Here is a 24,598-nt window from a genome sequence, read left to right as displayed (position 1 = left end):
GAAGGAAATAATTAAATATACTATAATACAAATAGATTTTCATTTCAAATAGATTCACAATTATGATTTTTTCTTACATATTTCTATCATTCCTCCAAAATATATTTCCATTTGACCCATATCAAACCCCTACTCCCCCCATTCCCTTCCCCCCTCCTATTAACATTGTATTGAAGTAATTGATCAAATTATAATAAATTATGATATTTACATACATATTTATATCAGAACTCAATATTGCATCATTGAAGGGAAACTGGAAATGCAGAAATTGGACATAAACAGCAGATACGATCATCCTCAGCTTGTCCAGTGGACCTGGTTGTTGCTGAGGACGTAAATGCAGGTGTTATGAGAACCATTAGTGACCAGCACAGTGATGAAAGGTGGATGAATCTAGCACCTGATCTACTGTGGCCAGTTGTTGTAGATATTAATTGAAAGTTAAACCATTTTCCTCTGAAAAAAATCAGCAGATGCTATCTGGTCTAGGGTTACTAGATTTTACTATTGTGTCGGTACTGTGAAAAGCGCCTCCGTATCCACAGGGGTTAGGGGCAGAGCTGGCCCGCAAATATTAAGAAACCGTGAATAATATTTGGGCCGGTTCTGCCCCTAACCCCTGCTTCCCCCTGGCTATTTTAAGCCCTTTAAGCTCCCCTTTAAGCCTTACCTGGTGGTTTAGCGGGTTTTCAGGGCAGGAGCGATCTTCCCATGCTCCTGCCCCGTGCAGATCGCTCACAGGAAATGGCTGCCTTGAGCTCTCGTAGTCTCTCGAGCCATTTCCTGTGAGCGATCTGCACGGGGCAGGAGTGTGGGAAGATCGCTCCTGCCCCGAAAACCTGATAGACCACCAGGAAAGGCTTAAGGGGGGGGGCTTACAGGGTTTATAATAGCCTGAAAAATTAAAATGGGTTTTTGGGTTTAAAACCACGAATAACCGAATCCGCAGATGTTGAAACCGCAGATTCGGAGGGCTTTTTGGGGGGAGGGGGGAACAAAAACATACTTCTTGAGCGTGTGTATAGGACATAGTCATGTCTTATGTGTTTCTAGCTGTGGTTCATGATAAAATTTGACATTAAAAACAAATGACAAGATTTACATGAATTATAGCAGTTTGGGGGGGAGAAAAGGCATATTTTATGTGTGCTTGTTGAAAGCTGATGTTGTATCTCCCTTCTCTTCTCTTCATCCAGTAGCTCTGGCACACCTATGATTGACACGTCACTTACGGCGTTGCTTTTCCTGGCTCAGGTGCACATTTACGCCCCTTTTGTGGTGTATTCTGTGCATGTGGTGATCACTATCACCAGCGACTCATCTAAGGTAAATTTAGTGAACCTTTGCTACTCTCTGCAAATGCCAACCTCATTTGCATGTGTGGGTTTTTTTTTTTGAGAATGACTTGCCTTTTTAAAATTGCTACAATAATGGCTGTGACAGTGGCTCATTGGTTTTTTATGGCAAAGTTTTGAGAATCTGGCCCTGGGGAAAGGGAATGGGGATTTGTATACTGCCGTTGGCATTTCAAAACTTGCATTCAAAGTGGTGGGCACTGGAGGATTGAGTGATTTGCCCAGGGTCACAAGGAGCAGCAGTGGGGTTTGATCTCACATCCCACATCCTCTGGTTGCAGAGGCAGCAGCTCAACCAGTGAGCCCTGCCTTCCTAGGTGTCATCCAGAATTCTGCTGCATGACTCACATTCTGGAAAAGCTGCTATACTCACGTTACCCCTCTGCTAAAGTCACTTCATTGGCTTCCCATCCATTTCTGATTACAAATCAAACTCCTCTTACTGACTTACAAATGCACTCACTCAGCTGCCTCTCACTATCTCTCTCCCCTATAATCTCTCTCCCCCCCCCCCCCAAAATGAGCTCTGCTTAGCTGGTACGTTCCTCCTATCTGCATCCTTCTCTTCAACTGCCAACTCCAGACTCCATCCCTTCTACCTTGCTGCGTCGTATGCTTGGAACAAGCTGCTCGAATCCCTATTGTGGGTTCCGTCTCTGGCAGTGTTCAAGGCCCAGGTAAAAGCCCGAGTGCTTTCGCCTCCTAAGTCCTTTCACCTTGGGTTCTACATCCCCCAACCCTATATGTTGAATTTCTAAAAGTTAACATTTTCTTTAAAAAATTTTTTGTGGGATTAAGCAGCATTGCTGGGAAGTGTGTGTATGTGCATGACCAAGTTTATGTGTGGGACAGAGCTCTCTGTGTGTGCATATGAGAGAGTGGAAAAGGTTTGTTTGGGTTTTTTGAAGCAAAAATTGTAATTTCAATCAGAACTGAAGAAATTTGTTGGAAATGCTTTATAGAATTCTGTGTTCAGTTAGTGCATGCTGATCTTAGAATGCAACTGAGAGTGAGGTCATGAAGAAAAACCAGTTGGGATTGTTGAAGCTGGATTTAGGCACAAGGCCATCTCTCCCTCTCCCCCTTTCATGCTCTCTCCCTGACCCCCTTTCACCCCTTTTGCCATCTCTACTTCTCCTGCCCCCTCCGTCCTCCCCCAAATTCATCTCTCCCTATCCCCCTTCTACCCCCTCTGCCATCTTTCCCTGTTCCCCAGTCTAGCCCCTCCGTCCTCCTCATCCATCTCCCAAATCTGACATCTCTCCCTTACCCCATCCTTGAGTCTATCTTTCCCTCCTTTCCTCATTTGAGTCCAGCATCTCTCCCTTCTCCCTCTCCTTCCCTGCCGAATCCAATATCTATTTCAGGTGGCACTTGAGGGAGCGTTATTTTGCTGCCGGCATCTAATGCTTTCATCCTTCTCCCCCCAATTGGCATTTTCCCCATTCAAACCCCCCTCCCCCGCATCTACCTTTAGTTTTCTGTAAAAGTTGCCAGGCGGCAGTAGCGATTCGCTACCAATCTTTGCATGTAGGCAGCAAGATGTTGCTCCCTCAAGAGTGTCACTTGAGATCACCACCTCAATTGGCCTCAATATAGGGCCACCCCTGCTGGTGGGGCAGAACTTATGAAAAGAGTTTCTAGAAAAAAATGTTATGTCCTTGAGATCGGTTCTGTTTCTTGGTAGATCTGAAGACTTATGGCCTCTTTTACAAAGGCGCGCTAGCGGCTACGCTGCGCTAACGGCCCAGAAGCCCATAGAGATTTAAAGGGCTTCGGGGCTGTTGCTGCGCAGCTTTGTAAAAAAGGCCTTTGGTGGGAAAGGTCAGGACTTTTGAGAAAACCCTGGTTATCAGTGGGGTTAAAAAAGATTTTCTTAAAATTGAATGGCTTTCTTTGGTTTCTGATTTAGAGGTGTTAAATTGAGAGCTGCAGTGGTTGGAATAGTCCTAAAACAATTTTCTGGCTAACAATTTGATGGGATTAAGCCAGAATCCCAGAGCTTTAATATTTTCATGAGTTCTGCCAACTTGACAGTGTGTTGGCAGCTTTAAAAACAAACAGCCTTTAGAATTCTGAGTGTGAGACAGGGAAGCTGCAGTGTTGCCAGAAACATACCCTGGAAAGGAAAATATTTAACAGGCTTAACTGAAATCTCTGAGAAGTGGAGGCAGTGCTGGAATGATTTTGAGTTTTATAGGAAAACCAAGCGGCAAAGGCTGTAAAGCTGTGTTTGAGGCTGCAGTGCTAAGGAAGCAAAAGAATGGGTTTGACTGCTCAGTTTGCAGTTGGAGAGGCTTGTCTGACGATTGTTAGTAAAAAGCTTGTGAATATTGGGAGAGTTTGGCAAAGGGAGTCAGCCTTTATCTATTTCACTGGGAAGGAGGTTTAACATAGGGGCTCCCTTATTATTAATTTTATTTTCAAAAAATAACTAGAAATACATGGCCATGTGCCTATGAAGTAGTTTGAAATCTTTTGTATTATATTATATTATTTCCTTCAATAAAATGTTATAAATTAAGTTTATTAGGATTTTATATACCAGCTATCAAGGTTATCTAAACCCTGTCCTGCAGGACCACCAGGCCAATCGGGTTTTCAGGCTAGCCCTAATGAATATGCATGGAGCAGATTTGCATGCCTCTCACTTCCATTATATGCAAATCTCTCTCATGCATATTCATTAGGGCTAGCCTGAAAACCCAATTGGCCTGATGGTCCTCCAGGACAGGGTTAGGAACCACTGATATAAACGGTTTTTACAATCAGGTACTCAAGCATTTTCCCTATCTGCCCCAGTGGGCTCACAATCTATCTAATGTACCTGTTAGTCAAGTGTCTTCATAGTAGGGTTACCATATGGCTCCAAAAAAAGGAGACTGGATTGAGACATCCAGGTTTTACTTCCATTGAAAGTAATGGAAGTAAGGAGGACACATTGAGACATCTGGGCATTGAAAGCAATGGAAGTAAAACCCAGATGTCTCAATCCGGCCTCCTTTTTCTGGAGCCTTATGGTAACCCTACTATGAAGACACTAACATTAGTGCTTGCACACCAGTGTGCCAGTGCTAAAAAAAGGTTAAGAGATACTGCTCTAACCACAAGTTGAATGTTGATGGCCAAAACTACTAACAACCATAAAGCTGAGCATGTAAGAGCAAATGAGAATACATGATTTTCCAGATAAAAGCCATCTTCCAATCCATCATCTCAAAGCAGTGAATGCTTCTAGAACTCTGCAACTTGTTTAAATGCACAGTCCAGAAATACAAATATTGCTGTGATCATAGTTAATGAATATTGGCTATAAGTTAAAAAATAGAAACTAATGGTTCAAAGAAGGGCAATCTGCATGGAACAGCAGGTGCAAACCTAGCAACAAAGAAGGGGGAGGGAAACCCTGACTACTTTTCTGGACAGACTGGATAGACCATGCTGGTCAGAAGCAGGCCGGAGCAACTCGCGAGGCCTGCTACATAAGGGGGGGGGGCCTCGTGGGTCACAGCAGGGAGGATTAGCCAATAGGTGGGAAAAGGGGTGGGGACAAGGCGAGCGGTGGGCAATTTTAAATTAGGACTCTCTCGGTGTAGCCATCTTTTCAGCGGCACGCCAGGAGGAAGAGGACACCCGCACTCTCACCCAATGAGCTACATGTTACCATACCTCTGGTGTAACCGCCACAGCAGCGGCCAAGCTCGTCGCAGCAGGGGCAGGATTTGTGACCCGAGGGGGGTCCAAGTAGGAGGAAGGGGATTACGATTTGTGCCACTGTAAAGTGAGAGCTCCTATCCCTCGATGGCTAATGAGAAATCCCTCTTGGACGGAGGGGCATGCCCGAGAAGTGACCAGCGGTACCCACTCGCTTGAACGGCGCAAGCGGGCAGGAGCAATCAGCGGGGACTGAGAAGCTTGGATGGCAGCTCGGGCCAAGTGGGAGTAGAGTGCGGCTTGAACGGCGGTGCCTACTCAAATACAATCAGCTACATGTTTTGAAATGACTAATGGACATGGCAGTGGCTATAGTTCCCCCCGCTTCGTATGATAGTGTGGCCTCCCGGGTCGAGATTAGCACAGCTCATAGATGGGGGTAGAATTCAGTGATAGATACAGTAGTTATTGCTAGTGCTAAGAATTGAGAGTGGTAGAAATCTGGAACGCTCTTCCAGAGGCTGTTATAGGGGAAAGCACCCTCCAGGGATTCAAGAAAAGGTTAGATAAGTTCCTGCTGAACCAGAACATATTCAGGTAAGGCTAGACTCAATTAGGGTACTGGTCTTTGACCTAAGGGCCGCTGCGTGAGCAGACCTCTGGGCACGATGGACCGTTAGTGTGACCCAGCAGCGGCAATTCTTATGTTCTTATATGTTTATTAGAGGAATTAAGTTGTATGATATTGATAATTACTGTATTGCTTATTGTTATGTAACCATGCTGCGGCCTACAATAAACTTCTCTTAGCGGAAAATTTACTTTGACTCAGCCTGAAATTTTGTTGGGGAAGGGGGGGGGAGGGTTGGTCATGGGTAGGGTGCCCCAGCTGAAGCCTCCCCAATTTTGTCTATCTGCCACTATTTACTATATAAATTCCAGCCTTATTTCTTCCATAGTATAACTTGGGCCGGTCATATGAACTGTCTGTGCTTGTGCACTCTCTGTTTCATTAATATTAGTATATTAGTTAGTTCAAGTGCACCATTCTTGTTGTTTATCAGTAATCTGGCCAAATACATTATTTTTGTAATAAAAATAATTTTGGTTGCATAGAAAATATTCTTCATAAGAATTACTCATATTTGGGAAGCAAGGCCTTCTTTTCATATTATAATAATTTATTCTAAAAAAAAAAAAAAAAAAAAAAAGAGTTGTTATAAAGAAAAGACCCTATAAATTTTAAACTTTTGTGCTGTTTTGTGGCTAGGCAGCTTAAAAACAATAGGCAATGAAAGTGTTTACTATTTATCACTATATCAAACAAGAATGGCCAATAAACCTAAGGTTTATCACACAACACATTCCAGTGGTATTCAGCACCGTGGCCTGTTCCTGTGATAGATGAACAGACCCCCGCATCAAAATTAATGACATTTCACTTTTATGAAATGGTGCTAAAGAAAAGAATGAAATAAAAGCGCATTGGACAATGAAAAGAAGTAGCAGATGCTCTGCAAATCATTATTATTGTGCCAACAGGCTGGTGAACCATATAAAGCCTAGTATAGCTGATAATTCCATCAATGGCCTGACATATTTGGTACTATTGCCTCCTAACTCTAGACTTTCAGTTGCACAGCCCCTTACAGGACACAACGAAGAACTCTCTGGACATATATTCTTTGGCACTTAAAATAATGTGAGAACTTCTAAAACAGTCCTGGAACAAGCAAAAATTAAAAAAAAAAAAAAATCACAGAGCACCTGCTAGTTCTTTGATTCTGCCATTTGGTTAGTAACGATTGGCTCGACCTTTTAATGAAATGAAAGAATGATGTTGGATATGTTTTGATATTTTTCCAGTTCACTGTCCAGTGAAGGGATTTGTCAGTTGGGTATCTGTTCCACCAAGAACTTACTAAGCTGCCTTTAGGAGGTAATTCTATAAAGTAATTCCTGTGTATCTGGGTGCACATACGTGCACAATTCACCTTTTTTTTTTTTTTTTTTAAATAATGATTTTTATTAGGAACTTAGAAGCACAGGTACAAGCCAGCAATAACCAAAATAAAAAAAAACAACAACACACTAATAAAAGGAGCATAACAAGGGACAAATTGCCAAGCCTTGTAGCAACAAGTAGAACAAAGATATAATTTTTCAATTTTCCAGCGAGAAGAAACAGACCCCTTCCGCCACCCCACCCCTTCAAGCAACCACTTTGACATGGAATCTGATGCCTGCAGCATTCCTTATGCAAGGACCAGATCCAAGAAACAAACATATACAAGAGACCTTCCAAGTTAATAATTGAGAATCCAGCTGCGTGCCCAATGGGGCCTCCCATTCCAAATTGGCTCCCCTGCCTTCGTTCAGTGTTCAGCATCGTGCCAGCCTGCTTGGTGTCTTTCAAGAACCATCATAGCATAAACCAGGTTCAGCTATTGGGTTATTGTCAGCCTGGCATTATTCCGCCATTGGAGAAGAATGCATTTCCTAGATATAAGAAACACAAAATAATTGCTTTTATAAAATATCAACTTGTGGGAAAGTATACACCATGACATGATGATTTATATTTTATCAGTGGGAGTGCATGAGTTCAGATTATGAGCAGATTTAATACTTATGCATGTAGATCAGAGGTAGGGAACTCCGGTCCTCGAGAGCCGTATTCCAATCGGGTTTTCAGGATTTCCCCAATGAATATGCATTGAAAGCAGTGCATGCAAATAGATCTCATGCATATTCATTGGGGAAATCCTGAAATCCCGACTGGAATACGGCTCTTGAGGACCGGAGTTCCCTACCCCTGATGTAGATTATAAAATGCCTTAGACTACAAGCATATGTGAAGAAAGTATTCATCTTCATTTACATTTATGTGTATGATAATGCCTACTTTCAAGGTGTGTTCTCTGCTAAATTAGCTAGTATTATATCTATATCTATCTATCTATATATACACACATAAAGAAACAAGTATGCACTTATTTTTCTTCTTAAAATAGCACCAACTTAGACACCTACCTGTGGTGCCCTTTCATAAAAATAATGCTTAAGAACATAAGCATTGCTGTTCTGGGTCAGACCAAGGTCTATAAAGCCCAGAGTCCTGTTTCCAATAGTGGTTAGCCCAGGTCAGAAGTATCTGCAAGATCCCAAAACAGTGAAACATGGTTTATGTGGCATATCCTAGAAATAAGCAAAGGATTTTCCCAAGTCCATCTTAATAATAACTTATGAACTTTTAAAAATTATTCAAGCTTTTTTTAAACCCTGCTAAGCTAACTGCTTTTACCACATTCTCTGGCAATGTATTCTACTGTTTAATTACATGTTGAATGAAGAAATATTTTCTTTGATTTGTTTTAAATTGACTACTTAGTAGCTTCACCGAGAGAGTAGTTGATCCTTGGAACAATCTCCCGGTGCAGGTGATCGAGGCAAACAGCGTGCAAGAATTTAAGAGCAAATGGGATGCCCATGTGGGATCCCTTAGAGGGTTAAGCCAAGGGAACCTGTCACCAGGAATGGGATCCCTAAGAAAGTAGACTTGGGGGTGGGTCAGTAGAGTGGGCAGACCTGATGGGCTATGGCCCTTATCTGCCGTCATCTTCTGTGTTTCTATGTTACACAGACTTTGAGAGGTGGAGAAAAAGACCTCAGTGTCACGTTGGATTCAGTGAAAAACACTATCTCCTCTGAACATACCAACTTCAAACAACAGTTTGAAGATGAAGACACATCCTTGGTCATAAAAAAAACTCCACTCCTTAGTACTTCTTTGTTTAAATTTTTAGCATATTTTCATATATAGGAGAGCAAACGTCAAAATAACATAATAGCCCCTCTTATCTGTACCCTTCTCTTCCACTGCCAAATCCAGACTCTGTCCCTTCTTTCTTGCGGCGCCGTATGCATGGAACAGGTTGCCTGAATCAATACATCGTGCTCCGTCCCTGGCAGTGTTCAAATCCAAACTAAAGGCCCACTTTTTTGAAACTGCTTTCAGTTCTTAACTCCCCCTCACTGCTGTCAGATACCTATACCCGCTATAACCTCCCCAACCCTGAAATGCCCTGTCTAAATTAGATTGTAAGCTCTTCTGAGCAGGGACTGTCTATTGTATGTTAAAATGTGCAGCACTGCATACACCTTTCAGCGCTATAGAAATAAGTAGTAGTATAATCCAGCTAAATCAAAAAAGAAGCAAAACTTTAAATTTTAAATACAGAAGAGGAAATTTGTAAACTTAGCAAGGAATTTATCATCATGAGCTACTTTTAAGACAGCTTATTAGTTACTAGTCTCATTGCATAACATGGGACCTGTGGTATAATAATATATCTTAATGGTAGCTTACATTAACTACACCTGGGTAGACAAAGAAACACACAGAGGGAGAACTGTAAAGTTCTCTTTTTCCTTTAAGCGCTAGTCGATCTAATTTGCAGTGAATTTCAACTAAAATCTTTCTTTACATCTAAAACACAGCTACAATATAATTTTGAATCCCTAACCATACAGCACTGAACTTATAATAATTTAAAAAAAAGATTATAATAGCTAACTGGGGATACCACATGAAATAGATTTCCTGAAACAATGACCCACTTTGGATTTAACTTGTATTTCTCGTACTACCACTTATACAGCTTGTTTAACAAAAGACTTGTACTTGTTTAACAAAAGACCTCTCCAACATCGCTATGAAGAGACATCCTTATGATTGAGGTCTTCAAAATCCTGAGTGGTATAGAACGAGTAAAAGTGAATAGATTTTTTTTTTTTTTTTACTCTTTCAAAAATTACACAGACTAGGGGACACTCAATGAAGTTACATGGAAAATATTTTTGCACTCAGAGAAAAGTTAAGCTCTGGAACTCGTTACTAGCAGTTAGTATATCTGGGTATAAAAAAGATTTCCTGGAAGAAAAGTCCATAGTCTGTTAGTAAGATAGACATGGGGGAAGCCACTGCTTGCCCTAGATTGGTAGCATAGAGTGTTGCTACTACTTGGGATTCTGTCAGGTTCTTGTGACCTGGATGCCAATGGCCACTGTGGGAACAGGATACTAGGCTAGATGGACCCTTGGTCTAACCCAGTATTATGTTATCAAATTTAGTAGCATTTAGAGAATTCGGACTATCGCCTTTTTCAGTAGTTCAAGGCAAGCTACATTCAAGTACAGTAACTGCTTCCCTGTGCTCAGAGGACTTATAATACAAGAGGACAATGCTATAACTGGATGCTATGGGGCTCATAATCGAAATGGAAATACGTCTAAAAACCGGCCTAAATCAGCACTTGGACGATCAGTGAGACAAGTTGTCCAAGTGCTAATAATTGAACCGGGTTTTAGATGTATTTACAAACAACTTAGGCCTTCACAGTGCTGCAGTACTTAGACTTAGTCGTACTGCATGTATAACCGAAAGTTTAACAAAACTGCCTAGACAGAACTTGGACGTTGTGACTTAGGACATCTAAAACCAGGTCTAAGTCACAAGAAAGTATCCAAAGTGACCAGATAACCACTGCAGGGACAAAGTATAGATCCCTACACACTCCCCCAGTGATCACTGTCCCCCCCCCCCGCCATAAAATTCATAATAAAAATGTCACATATCTGCCTCCAGAACATCAGCACCTGGCAGCCTGGCATAGGAAAGCCTAATAGAGTTGCAAAGAGGTGGCTTAAGTGGTCTGAGGGGGTGGGCTAGTGAACCATGGAGAGGAGGACCCAGGCCCTTAAGCCACTCTAACCACTGCATACATGGTGAAACATGTGCACCACCCAAAACCCTTATGTACTGCCATATAAGTGGCATATAAGGGCTATTGGGGTGGTAGACAGGTGGGTCTAGTAGGTTCTGGGGGGGTGTTTTGGGGGGCTCACCATGACCTATTAGGTTGTTGTGGTGAGATGTGTATGTGGCACCCTTTTTGTGAAGTTCATAGCAGTGCCCCGTAAGGTACCCCACTACTCTGGTGCTATGTTTGGGTATCCAGTCCATCACTTTGCTGACCCCGCCCATGTCCAAAAGGTCTTGTTCTGGGCGTTTTTGACTTGGACAAAATTTTGGATGAGAATGGGATATAACGATAGACGACTTAGCGGTCTGGATGATCAAACGGCTGGTCGTCCAACTAGACGATTTAAAAAAAAAAACAAAAACCTCCACACATTCTGGACGTATTTTTTGGGAATGGACATTTTACTTAGCCGACTTTGGGCGACTAGCGACTTAGGCCAAAAATGGACTGAGACGTTTCTTTTGATTATGTCCCTCCACGTGTTTGGCTCCATGATGGTGGACACCGAGGGCCTACTTTAGACGCTGCTAGGTGCCCTAATCACAGATGTCTAATGAAGCCTAACTATAACTTGCATGCAACTTAATTTTACAGTGTACAGCACAGCGTGCGCCTGGTAGTGCTACAGAAATAATAAATTGTGTTGTTGTTTAATGGCTTAAATGACCACCGGTGACAAAACAAAGGTGTTCAAAAAATATATATGTAAATGCAAGAGAGGAAAAAGGAACTCAGAAACCTGCTCAGAAACTGATGGAATACTAAAAGATTCAAGTCTGAGACTTATGAGTTCCAGATTTCAATCACTGATCCTATAAAAACCTCTCTTCTTGTTTTATTATATTATATAATAAATTGTTGTTGAATTAATGGGTTAAATCAGGGGTAGGGCACTCCGGGCCTCGAGAGCCATATTCCAGTCGGGTTTTCAGGATTTCCCCAATGAATATGCATGAGATCTATTTGCATGCACTGCTTTCAATGCATATTCATTGGGGAAATCCTGAAATCCCGACCGGAATATGGCTCTCGAGGACCGGAGTTCCCTACCCCTGGGTTAAATGGTGTGGTAATTGACCACTAAATGGATGCTGAAGATGATGAAGTGAGGTAAATTGAAGATATCCACATTGACAACGCACCCCACTTCTCAGGGTTCAGTAAAAGGATGGCTGAAGGGCCTTCTCCAAAAGGGAAATCTCTTTTCTTCAAATTCACTGAGATTTGGAATAACCTTCCTGCCCCGCTGCTGAACCTAGGCTCACTCCAATTATTCCAAAAGCATCTGAAAACCTGGCTTTTCTCCAAAACATAAAGCTATCTATTTAAAATGTAAAGCTAGCTATCCTCTTCATAACCTCTCATTTCTTATTATGTCCTTCCCTCGTTTATTGAATTTACCTGTAAACCGTGCCGAGCTCTATCTTTATGGAGATGATGCGGTATACAAACTTAAGGTTTAGTTTAGTTTAAATCAGGGGTGTCCAACCTTTTTGCTTCACTGGGCCGCATTGGCCGAAAAAAATTTCCTGGGGCCGCGCAAACGCTACAGCAAGACAGAGGAGGGAGCTGGCAAGACGGTAAACACCCGGGGGCAGCAGAGGAAAACACTGCATCGCCCTCGACTGGGGCCACACAAAATACTTTATGGGGCCGCTGGTTGGACACCCCTGGTTTAAATCAACACTAAATGTGTATTTCCAAATTATATTGAATAAGAGTGTCCCAATTAGGTCCTTATAATAGCCTCCTTGTTTGATGTAGCTTTATACTGGAAATCTGTGCGGCAACTAGCGACGTCTAAGTCAAGGTGCCCAACGATACCTACCTGAAAAGTAGGCTTGGTTAGGGGCAGAGAACAGACTTGGTCTAAGGTAGGCGGTGGTAAATGAACCCCCCCCCCCCCCTTTTACTAAACCGCAATAGCGATTTTAAGTGCAGGCCGGTGCTCTGAATGTTCTGCACTGCTCCCAACACTCATAGGAACTCTTTAAGTGTTGGGAGCAGCACAGAGCATTAAGCTATCACAGTTTTATAAAAGGGGGGGAGGGGTAAGTCAGGTAAAACCTAGCCTAATATACCAGCACCTAAGGGCTCCTTTTATCAAGCCGCGCTAGCGGGATTAACACGCACGACGTTTCATCACGCGTTAACCCCCGCACTGGCCTAAAAACTACCGCCTGCTCAAGGGAGGCGGTAGCGGCTAGCGTGGCCAGCGGTTTAGCGCTTGGTATAACGTGCGTTAAACCGCTAGAGCGGCTTGATAAAAGGAGCCCTAAGTCTGCTTAGGCACCACTAGGCATGATTCTGTAAACGGTGCCGTGCGTTTGACAACTGTGCGCAGTGGGGCCTACAAATTAGTCGTCGCTAGGTGCCTTTTATAGAATTGGGCCCTGAGCACCAGTTTTCTAATGGTAGCTGTGTGCACAGATGCCTGAGGGTACATGAGGGTGGGCCAAGGGACCAGGTAAGACAAGCCGCACACACTCAACAAGTTAAGGTGAAACAAATAATATCAGGCCCACAGACTTGGTATGATACTAGATGGCCATCTTTCTCTCACTGCTCACATCTCCCGAGTCGTCTCCACCTCGTTCTATTACTTGCGCCCCTACCTGTCTGAACCAGACTTTACTCAGCTCCTCTACGCCTATGTGCTCTCACATATTGAAACACACTCATCAATGGCCTTGTATTAGCCCTTAAAAGCCTCCACCACAAAGCACCCTTCTACATAGCTGCCAAATTATATCGCTAAGTGTCCAACCGCCGCCTCCGCTTCGAAACAGAGAAATGACTCAGCATCCCCCCCCCCCCCAACCACTTCCTTCCCATGCTATGGAATCAACTACCCACACAAATAAGATCCCTGGGCTCCTTGACAACCTACCGGAAGGCAGTAAAGAACTTCCTGTTCTGCTAACTGCCCTGGACCAGAAAGAGATTGTGAGGAACTGTATCAACGAAATCCCCAAACTTTATGAACAGAGATTTGAACAGCTATATAGACAAGACTACTTCACTGCTTGTCTTCCCTTCTTTATGCCTCCATTATGCTTTTCAGTCCATGCCCTGCTATGATCCCCGAGCTACCCAAATCCTTACCCCTTAACTATACATACCTTCATCCCAACCGGTTCCCCTCTGTAAATGTTAACATATAAACCTCACCTTATCCTTAGATACACTGCCATGATGATAAATTGTTAGCCCTAATATTGTACCTAAGTTCTCTCAGCTTTTAAAACCTCTCCGCTCTTCTGTTACCCTGCTCTCTGACTCTCTGTTTGTTCTACTGGTAACCCGTTCTTAGAAACTGTGGTTGTTCTACTGTTACCCATCCTGAGCTTTCTGGGAGGGCGGGATATAAATAGAAATAAATAAATTACAGATGTATGGGGAAAGCTCTTATTCATTTCACAGGTGGGAAGAAAGCAATATTCAGAGCTAATTCTGGAATACAACAGAGCCTTTGGGTGGTCTGCTCCTGCAGGGCCACAACATACATGAAGGTCTTTTGGTTCAGCAGCTGTTCTTACAGGTTTCTGGCTTGGTCGCTGGGTCCAAGGTTATCAGTACAGTTTCAAGTAGGTGCACAAAGCTGGCCTGCAGCTGGCAGGGTCAATACACAAACTCACAAGTTTCCAAGTTGAACGTGGCATACCTGAAGAATGTAGTGGTTGCAGTATCTCAGATTTGGGGTGACATCTATTTATACTTCCTGGGTCATGCCTTCCTATCTCCATCCCTCCTGTACTACTTCCTCCTTGGGCAGGACTAGGGTTTTAAAGTGGACCTGACACTGTGAGAGAGTATTCTTAAGGGAAAGTGGCAGTCTCCTATAGACTCCCTCACAATGCCATTGTAGAAAACAGGCATAAACTCACATTTGTGTTGAGTCAATGGCAGGCCTAAGTGCTACATGTCACACGCGTAATTGTATTATAAGTATGGCAAATTGTAACAGGATATAAAATGAATGAATGAATTTAATAAATAAATTATGTGCACAAGTGGGAAACATCCCCTTATCATGCCTATGCTTTACTCACATGTACACCCCGATATAGGTATGTACTAATGCACTGAAATGCAATGTTAAATAATAGTGCACATTATTGGAGGAGAACTTTTTAGCACATCCTCGTATGTCCAACATAAAATAAAATTAGAAATCAGCAAATGTAACACTTGGTTAACTACTTTTATCTTCAAGCTAAACAGTTTTCTTAGTGCTTGAAAAATTAATGCCCAGCCCTACTTTTTTATTATGCTAAAAACAAAATCGGCAAATCTTGTCTGTTCTAATAAATTATTCAGAGAAAATATATTAATTCTTTCCTTACATTGTCAAATCCTAAATTTTTGAGACACATTAAAGATCCACGACTTTAATTTTATTGCTCAAAACTTGTTTTGCAGCATTTCAACTTTTTAAAAAATAATTTTGCAGCCTCTTCTGCCGTTTCCCCTACCCCCAAAAAATGTTAGGTCGTGACACTGCAAAAGACTTTTGGCCCCTTTTATCCAGCTGTGCAAGAGGTTTTTAGCGCAGGCCTGCAAGGTAAGTGCTCCAATGCTCATAGGAATTCAAAGAGCATCGGAGCATTTACCGTGCCGGCCCGCACTAAAAACCTCTAATGCAGCTTGATAAAAGGGGCCGTTTGCTTTTGACTTTGACACAGATAGTTTTTACATTTTACTGTACATTTTGTAGCTCCCAAGGGTATTGGGTATAAGATGTTTGCTCAAATAATTTGCTTTTCAGGCAGCAAAAGAATGGAATAATTGCCAAAAAATATTAGAATTATAATAGATTATACATTTGGAAGGACTTTGAAAACCACGCATTTAGGAAATACATGCTATATTATGAGATGCTTTAAATTATCTGATATATTAATGTAAGTTATGGATGTTCAGGATTCTTTGTAGACAGCCAAGGTTAGACATTCATGAAGGCATCAATTACTGTTCCCAGTTATTGGACTAATTTGGTTTCTTTTGTGAACCGCATTGAATTACATTTATGGTACTCACAGAATATAAGACCAAAACTGTATAGTATCATATTGCATTGTGACAAGGTGGTATATAGCAATTTCTCACAAAATAATTGAAAATAATAAACTTCAAGGTCCTTTTACTAAGCTGCATTAGATGCTAATATGCCCCAAACACAGCAAAAAATGGACTACTGTGAGATGCTGTACAGTGTCGCACAGTAATTTTTGAATGTGCATGTGCTAACGGTATGCTAAATAATGTTTTGTATTTTTTTGAGCAGAGAGTGGATATTTCTATACTAATCAGTACTCATGCAAGTAGATTATAAAATGCCTTAGACCAGTGTTTTTCAACCTTTTTACATCTATGGACCGGCAGAAATAAAATAATTATTTTGTGGACCCGCATCGGTCCGTGGACCGGTGGTTGAAGAACACTGGGCTAAGTTGTGGGCCAGACCCCGCCCATCTCTACCCAATCTCCACTCCAGACCCCGCCCCCATAATAGTACTAATTGTAACACTATTTTTTCCATTCATTTTTCAGAGATACACAATATAATCTTATTAACAACACGTCAGAGAGAAGGCTTCCGGTTCAGGCGCAGGACGTGCGTAGGAGCCGCTGTCCGTGGCTTTGTGCACTGAATCAGTGAGGAAGAGGGAGTTGGCTCGAAGATAACGCCGCATCGATCGCACCGTGGACCGGCGGTTGAAGAACACTGTTTTGGGCCTGATGCACGTGCTGGCCCTGTGGACCGGCAGGAAATTTCTGTGGACCGGCACCGGTCCATGGACCGGTGGTTGAAGAACACTGCCTTAGACTACAAACATATGTGAAGAAAGTATGCATCTTCGTTTACACCTCATGTACATTTAGGCCCTCTTTTACAAAGGCACGTTAAGCGTTTTAGCGCACACTAAATCAACGCGTGCGCTAACCGCTAACGCGTCCATAGGATAACATGCACGTGTTAGCATCTAGCGTGTGTTTAGCACGCACTAAAAAACTTAGCGCACCTTTGTAAAAGAGGGGGTTAGTGTATCTATATTACCACGTGCTAACTGGTTACCACATAGATAACGCTGAAGCTTTACAGTACATAACAGGATGTGGTAAGTGCTTCTATGGAAATTTTTTTTTAAATGGCTAAGCGTTAATCGCAACATTAAAGCATGACCATTAATGAGAAAATCAGGGTTTTTACAGCCATGATAAAAATGGCCTTAGCAAACAGGAAAGGCCTTAGTGCACCCTTAAATTTTTATTTATTTACTTTAATATTTATATACTGCTCATAGTGGTTTACATTCAGGTACTTAAGTATTTCTCCCTCTCTGTCATGGTGAGCTCACAATCTGACTAATGTACCTGGAGCAATGGAGTGTTAAGTGACTTGCTCAGGGTTAGGGAATGACACGGGGACAAGAATGTCCCCATCCCGTCCCGGTGGGTTTTGTCTTTGTCCCTGCCCCATTCCTATAAGCTCTGCCTTAACCACACAAGCCTCAAACACTAATGATTTTAAAGTGTTTGAGGCTTGTGCAGATGAGGGCAGAGCTTAGGCATTGGTGGAATGAGGCATTATGACATCACAATTTGAGCTCTAGAACAGTGTTCTTCAACCTTTTTACACCTATGGACCGGCGGAAATAAAATAATTATTTTGTGGACCGGCAAACTACTAAGACTGAAATTTTTTTTAAAAAACCATCGCCGCCCCGTCCCCGCGAGCTCGGTCCCACAAACCATCTGATCCCATCCGCACAAGCCTCAAATAGTTATGATTTTATATTGAACATATTTTATTAAAGTATAAAAAGAAACAATGTTCTATACAATTGTCATTTTATAAATACAAATAATACAGGGCAAAGATCAACAAAACCCCTGTCTCCCCTCCCCTTCACATATATCCCCTCTACTATCAAGAAAACTGAATAAGCCAAATTATTACAGAATGCTACACAAATATCATGTAACAGAATACCACAGTCACACATGACAGGAATGGTTTTAGGGGAATGGAACTAGGGCAACTGCCCCCTGGTCAGAGAGAGCCCTAAGCCAGCTGGAAGCTAAAGAAGCACTGCCTGGGCTTTGCACTCCACAGTTATGTCTAGCAAGATACATATTTCAAATATGATATATTTGAATCACAAGATGGAAATAAAATTATTTTTTTCTACCTTTCGTCGTCTCTGGTTTCTGCTTTCATTGCCTTTTCACTCTCTTCCAGCCAGTGTCTGCCCTAAGAACATAAGAATTGCCACTGCTGGGTCAGATCAGAGGCCCATCATGACCAGCAGTCCGTTTACGCGGCGGCCCTCTGATCTAAGACCAGCACCCTAACTGAGACTAGCCCTACCAGCGCACGTTCTTGTTCAGCAGGAACTTGTCTAACTTTGTCTTGAATCCTTGGAGGGTGTTTTCCCCTATAACAGCCTCTGGAAGAGCGTTCCAGCTTTCTACCACAGAACTTCCTTACGTTTGTACGGAATCTATCCCCTTTCAACTTTAGAGAGTGCCCTCTCGTTTTCCCTGCCTTGCAGAGGGTGAACAACCTGTCCTTAGCTACTAAGTCTATTCCCTTCAGTACCTTGAATGTTTCTATCATGTCCCCTCTCAATCACCTTTGCTCAAGGGAGAAGAGGCCCAGTTTCTCTAATCTTTCGCTGTACGGCAACTCCTCCAGCCCCTTAACCATTTTAGTCGCTCTTCTCTGGACCCTTTCGAGTAGTACCGTGTCCTTCTTCATGTACGGTGACCAGTGCTGGACGCAGTACTCCAGGTGAGGGCGTACCATGGCCCAGTACAGCGGCATGATAACCTTCTCTGTCTCTTCAGTCCAGCATCTGCCCCTTCCAATCACTGTCTGTCTTTCCCTGCCATCTCTCCTCCTTAACCCCCCCCCCCAATTTGGTCTGGCATCCATCATCTTCCTTCTGTTTCCCTCATGGTCTGGCATCTCTGTCCTTCCCTCCCCCCTTTGGTTTTTAGCATCTCTCTCTTCTCATTTCCTCCACTCAGATCTGATATCATTCTCTGCTCTCTCTTCCCTTTTCTTCTCTGGTCTTCCTTCTCTATTTTCTGCCTCCATCTAAATTAAATTCTTTCTTACTATTTAGTCCCGTTTCCCTCTTTTCACTGTGTCTACCCACAGCTTGTCACCCCTTTCCCTCACCCCTCCATTATCTTACTATTTTATTCCCCCTTTATTTATCTCCTCCTTCCATCCAGTATGTGTTCTTTCCCCACTTCCATTCAGCATCTGCTCTCCCCTCTCAACTGACATCAATCTGCCTTCTGCTCTCTCTCCCTTCTTCTCACTTCCATCATCTGTCCCCTTCTCTCTCTCATCTCCTCCATTCCATCATCTGCCCCTTCTCTCTCTCTCCCTCCCCACAACTTCCATCATCTTCCCCCCTTCCCCTCACCTTTGCGGGTCACTTTCTTTCCCCTGAGGGTGGCTCATGTCAGAGGGGAAGCTTTTGCCGAGCATAACAGCTTGCAAGGAACAGTGGAACTTACTTGATTGATGTCGATGCTGGGGCCCGTTGCCGTTTGAAGGAAAAAAAAAAAAGGGACCTGCAAAGGTGAGAGGAAGGGAAACCTCCAGGACAGCTGCTCTTTGCCCTCCTTCAGCGGCCCAAGAGTCCAGACCAACAGCGGCAGCTCTGTGTACTTTTAACTTCGGCACAGAGCTGCCCCTAAGCAGTAGTTTAGCGCGGTTTCATGAGGCAGCCTCAGGGCCTTTGCTAGGCCGGCCCGCTTCGATGATGCGATGTGGGCCGGCCTAGCAAAGGCCCCGAGGCTGCCTCATGAAACCGCGCTAAACTACTGCTTAGGGGTAGCTCTGTGCCGAAGTTAAAAGTACACAGAGCTGCCGCTGCTGGTCTGGAGATGCGGAGACAAGGCAGGAGGCAAACGCGGTGGAAGGCAGGAGTTCCGGCGAAGGCAGGAGTCCCGGCACAGAGACTGCAACAGGAAGTTGCAAGTCAGCTGACGCCGGCCTTTCGTTGCGGCGGGGACCGAATCCTTTGCGGACCGGCAAGATTTTTTTGCGGACCGACACCGGTTCGCGGACCGGCAGTTGAAGAACTGTGCTCTAGAATGTTGCTACTTATGATTTTAAAGTGTTTGAGGCTTCTGCAGATGAGGGCAGAGCTTAGGCTTGGTGGAATGAGGCATTATGACATCACAATTTGAGCTTTAGAATGTTGCTACTTATCATTTTAAAGTGTTTGAGGCTTGTGCAGATGAGGATGGAGCTTGCAGGAATGGGGCAGGGACAGCAAAAGAACTCACGGGGACGGGAAAATGAGCTCCCATGGGGACAAATTTGTCCCTGTGTCATTCTCTACTCAGGATCACAACAAGCAGTGCTGGGCTTGAACCTGCAACCTCAGGGGGTGGAGGCTGCAGCCCTAACCACTAGGCCACTTCTCCACTCTGCTTTTGCTACATCTTAGTAAAAGGACCCCTTTCTGTTTGCATTCATCCAAGTGCAATTCCACTTTTACTGCTTGTATCGTAACCTTGAGCTGAACCACTTACCCACTCTTTGCACAAGCTTAGACTGTAATCTCCTGAGAAAGATTTTTGTGATTATTGTAAGTTGCTGTAGATAAAATATATGTATGAATTTGATTGGGGTTTATTTTTCTCATAAACGCTCATGAAACTTGGACCCAGGGAAAGATAAACAGTAAGCTCGGAACCAGAGACTTGAGAAGGTGAATTGTACTCGGTGGCACAATAAGGGTGAGCAGCGCCTAGGGTGGTGATGCCCTTCTCCCACTCTCTTTCATGCCCCCCCTGTCATATGTGCACCCCCTTCCCTTTCCCTATTCCTTTTTAACTTCTCCGGCGTGAGCAGCGTGCCCACGTCGGTATCGGCTCGCCCTTTGACGTCACTTCCTAAGTATGGGTTCCGTAAGTGACATCAGAGAGAACCCCGATGCTGACACGGACAGCAACCTCACACCGGGGAAGTTAAAAGGTATGGGGGAAGGCAAGGGATGCACAAGCAGAGCAAGGAGAGGAGCGGGGGGGTGGGGGGGAGAGGGAAGAGTGGAGGAGGGGTGCTGTGCCCTTAGGAAGACCTCACCCAAGGCAGACCGTCCCACCCGCATCCCCCTTACTACTGGTCGCCGTACCTTAAGAAGGACATGGCAATTCTTGAGAGGATCCAGAGGAGAGCAACAAGGATGATAAAGGGAATGGAGAACCTTTCATATGCCGAAAGGTTGGACAAGCTGGGGCTCTTTACCCTGGAAAAGCAGAGACTGAGAGGGGACATGATATAGACTTACAAAATCATGAAAGGCATAGAGAAGGTGGAGAGGGACAGATTATTTAGACTAGCGGGGACAACAAAAACAAGAGGTCATTCAGAAAAACTGAGAGGAGACAGATTCAAAACGAATGCAAGGAAGTTCTTCTTCACTCAGAGGGTGGTGGACACCTGGAATGTGCTTCCAAGTGAGGTGATAGGACAAAGTACAATACTGGGGTTCAAAAAGGGACTGGATGACTTCCTGGAAGCGAAAGGGATTGCAGGGTACAGATAGAGGGTTACTTTATAGGACATTAAGCGAATAGGGTATGAGCGTTTTAGGTTAGAATCACTAACAGGCCATGGACCTGGGGGGCCGCCGCGGGAGCGGACTGCCGGGCATGATGGACCCCTGGTCTGACCCGGCAGGGGCAATACTTATGTTCTTATGTTCTTACACCACTGGCTATACTCCTTTGATGCACTAGGGGAAAACCAGGGCAGGCTGTCTTAGGACTGTCTCTGTCGTGACTCTGTACAGTGCTGTGTACATCTGGTAGCACTCTAGAAATAATTATGGGGTCCTTTTACTAAGGCGTGCTAGTGCATCTTAGTGTGCTAACACATCCATAGGATATAATGGACGCGTTATCATGTAGCGTGCGCTAAGAGGCACTAGCGTGCCTTAGTAAAAGGATCCCTAATAGTAGTAATAGCTCTACTCTCCAGGCAGGACGCTTCTTGGCAGTCTTATGTCTAAAGCAGCAATTATCCAATCTGTCCTGAAGGAACACTACAAAAGTTACGAAACAATTGCTTAAAGGGACACGGCTTGAAGGCAAAAGAAACTCACTAAGGGCTCCTTTTACGAAGTCGCGTTAGTGGTTTAACGCGCGTAATAGCGTGTGCTCATTTGCCGTCAGCGCTAGCCGCTACCGCCTCCTCTTGAGCAGGCGAGTAGTTTTTGGGCTAGCGCAGGGGTTAGCGCGCGCTAAAAATGTGCGTGTGATAAAGCCGCTAACACGGCTTCGTGAAAGGAGCCCTAAATCCAAATTTTTTTATTTTAAACTTATCATATTTCATTTAGGGGGTAGGGGATGGATTTAAGGGGGGTGTAGATAAAATTGGATTAGTTCATATAGAAATTTAGTTCATATTGAAAGAATTAGTTCATATTGAAAGAATGATATAAATTTGTATGAATATTATTATTATGATTCTTATTGTATTGAATGTATTTTTGTATTATCTTATTATATTGATTATTTGATTCTTTCAATAAAATTGTTATAAAGTAAACTTATCATTTTTAACCGGGTTCTCAGTGTAAGGTAGTAAGCTTCACAGATTTTACATGGTCATTCACATAAATATTTGCAAATCTGGAAAATTGTTGGTTTTTAGAACTTGTTGCTCACACAAAATAATTTTTTTTAGAACATGTGGCTCACATGAGAAAAAATTAGAAGCACCCAACCAGTCCTTAGAGAGAGCATTGGTGGCAGTAAGAGCTCAAGAACCAATTTTTGTTAATGGTCGCACATGGCCATTAATTCAGAAAATGGAAAATTGGCCATTTTTCAGCAGCAGCAAAAAGTAACCTTAGCTCACAGACAGACCTGCTTAAGGGTGCGCTAGGCCACATTTTACTGCCCCCCCCCCCCACCCTTAATAAGAAGCTTTGCATTCTATTTAAGACAACAGTTTTATTTCTAGAACTTTCTAAAATTGACATCTTTTACATCAGGGGTGTCCAACCTGCGGCCCCGTGAAGTATTTTGTACGGCCCCAGTCGAGGGCGATGCAGTGTTTTCCTCTGCTGCGCCTGGGTGTTTACCGTCTTGCTGGCTCCCTCCTCTGTCTTGCTGCAGCGTTTGCACGGCCCCAGAAACATTTTTTTTGGCCACTGTGGCCCAGGGAAGCCAAAAGGTTGGACACCCCTGTTTTACATGGTTCTTTCATCCAATATACATAAAGTAATTCCTTAAAATAGCCAAATGCTTTGGAAATGTCAAAAATGTACATATACATTAAAAGGATATTAAATTCTGAGATAGAGTTTATGACATTAAAATATTTTTAGCTTTTGGAATCTGAGAGGCTTAAATATCATAATATGGACAAATTTTTTATCATTTAAAAAAGTATTAGCATTGCAATGTTTCTTATATATTCATGTTGAGTTAATGCATATAGATGTGAAAACAGCCTGGGGCAGTTATGCAGATGACATTGCAATCACAAACTGTAACCCAATAATATTCAGTATGCGTGGTTTCACAGAGCACAAGGCTGCCCTTAATGTGAAGCATGCTGAGCTCCAAAGAAGAGGGAAAAAGACACTAGAAAATTAGCTTCTTATAAAGGGTCTTAATGATAAAAGTGTGCTCAGTTTTGTTTTCTTTTAAACAGAATGGAACTACCATAGATGTTTCAGAAGTTCATGAGGTTCCAATTAATAGAAACGAACTGCTAATTAGCCTCCTTGGATACTAGGAAGTAGCAGAAGGGGTTAAATGTTCGACTGTTGCCCAGTGGGTCCCTAGTGTCTGTTTTTTGACTCTTTGCTTTAATTTTAGTTTAATTTAATCACATGCCACACCATCTTTCATGTGACTAGATAAGAAGAATGCCTTTCTTTGTTCTTCCAACTCAATCAGATCTAAAGTTGAAATTTAGAACGATGATCCTTCATTTGCCATTATCTAGGGATTTCCCCCACTTATTTTATGTCCCTCTCCCCCCAGTAGTACATCTACTCTGGTCATTGCAGTGATGGTCCTAGGTCATGCACTGGAGCTCTTTCTGGAACTCATTCGTAGACCCTGAAACTAGTCATGAGGTATCACCCTTAAGTAATGTCCATGGCTCCTTTGGACAATGAAGCTCTTTTGTCGCCATGCATCTTTACTCTGCAGGATGTACACAGAAGGCAGAAATAATTTGGACTTATTTCTTTGGGATTTCAGTCACCCATAATCTCACAGCTGAGGACTTTTGCATTGTTTTGCACATGATCTTAGCACCTCACTGTTCAACCACTGGTACGATGAAACCATTCAAGAAATTTACAACAATCTACAGAGGAAGGAAAGATAAAACAATCATGCTTCTGCTGGTTTGGCTGCAGAATTTAGGCGTGGAGACTGCCACGATGGTTACTCCAACAGAGCCAACCACTTGGCTGGAAGGTTGTAAAAAGTGCTCCAAGAAAGAACTGGCACAGGCAGACTGAGGCTGAACTAAATGACTCCATCTCTGCATGGAAAATTTTACTGTAGCTGCTCAGGACCAACTACATTGAAAAAGACGCACCATGGACTTCCTTGCCACAGTCTCCATAGCCACACCACCTGTGAGACTGCCCTACAAATAAGGGACCGCCTTACTGATGCTAGACTTGACTTGATACCTTAGAACAGTGTTTCTCAACTTCTTCAAGCCAAGTACTCCGTAAGTCTAATAAATATCTACTG

General features: G+C 43.2%; 1 long non-coding RNA gene across 1 annotated transcript; it reads right to left on the bottom strand.

The window, feature by feature from the left end:
- Positions 1-7,042: 7,042 nt before the first annotated feature.
- LOC117367562 lies at positions 7,043-14,481 on the bottom strand. Its single transcript, XR_004540794.1, has 3 exons — positions 14,377-14,481; positions 8,046-8,166; positions 7,043-7,511 (listed from the first exon to the last, which is right to left on the bottom strand). It is a non-coding gene; the product is annotated as an uncharacterized LOC117367562 (long non-coding RNA).
- Positions 14,482-24,598: the final 10,117 nt, after the last annotated feature.

The sequence above is a fragment of the Geotrypetes seraphini genome, chromosome 10 (genome assembly GCF_902459505.1).
Source record: "Geotrypetes seraphini chromosome 10, aGeoSer1.1, whole genome shotgun sequence".
NCBI lineage: Eukaryota > Metazoa > Chordata > Amphibia > Gymnophiona > Dermophiidae > Geotrypetes > Geotrypetes seraphini.
The sequence above is the reverse complement of the archived record's forward strand: the minus strand, read 5'-3'. Positions and strand labels throughout refer to the sequence as shown.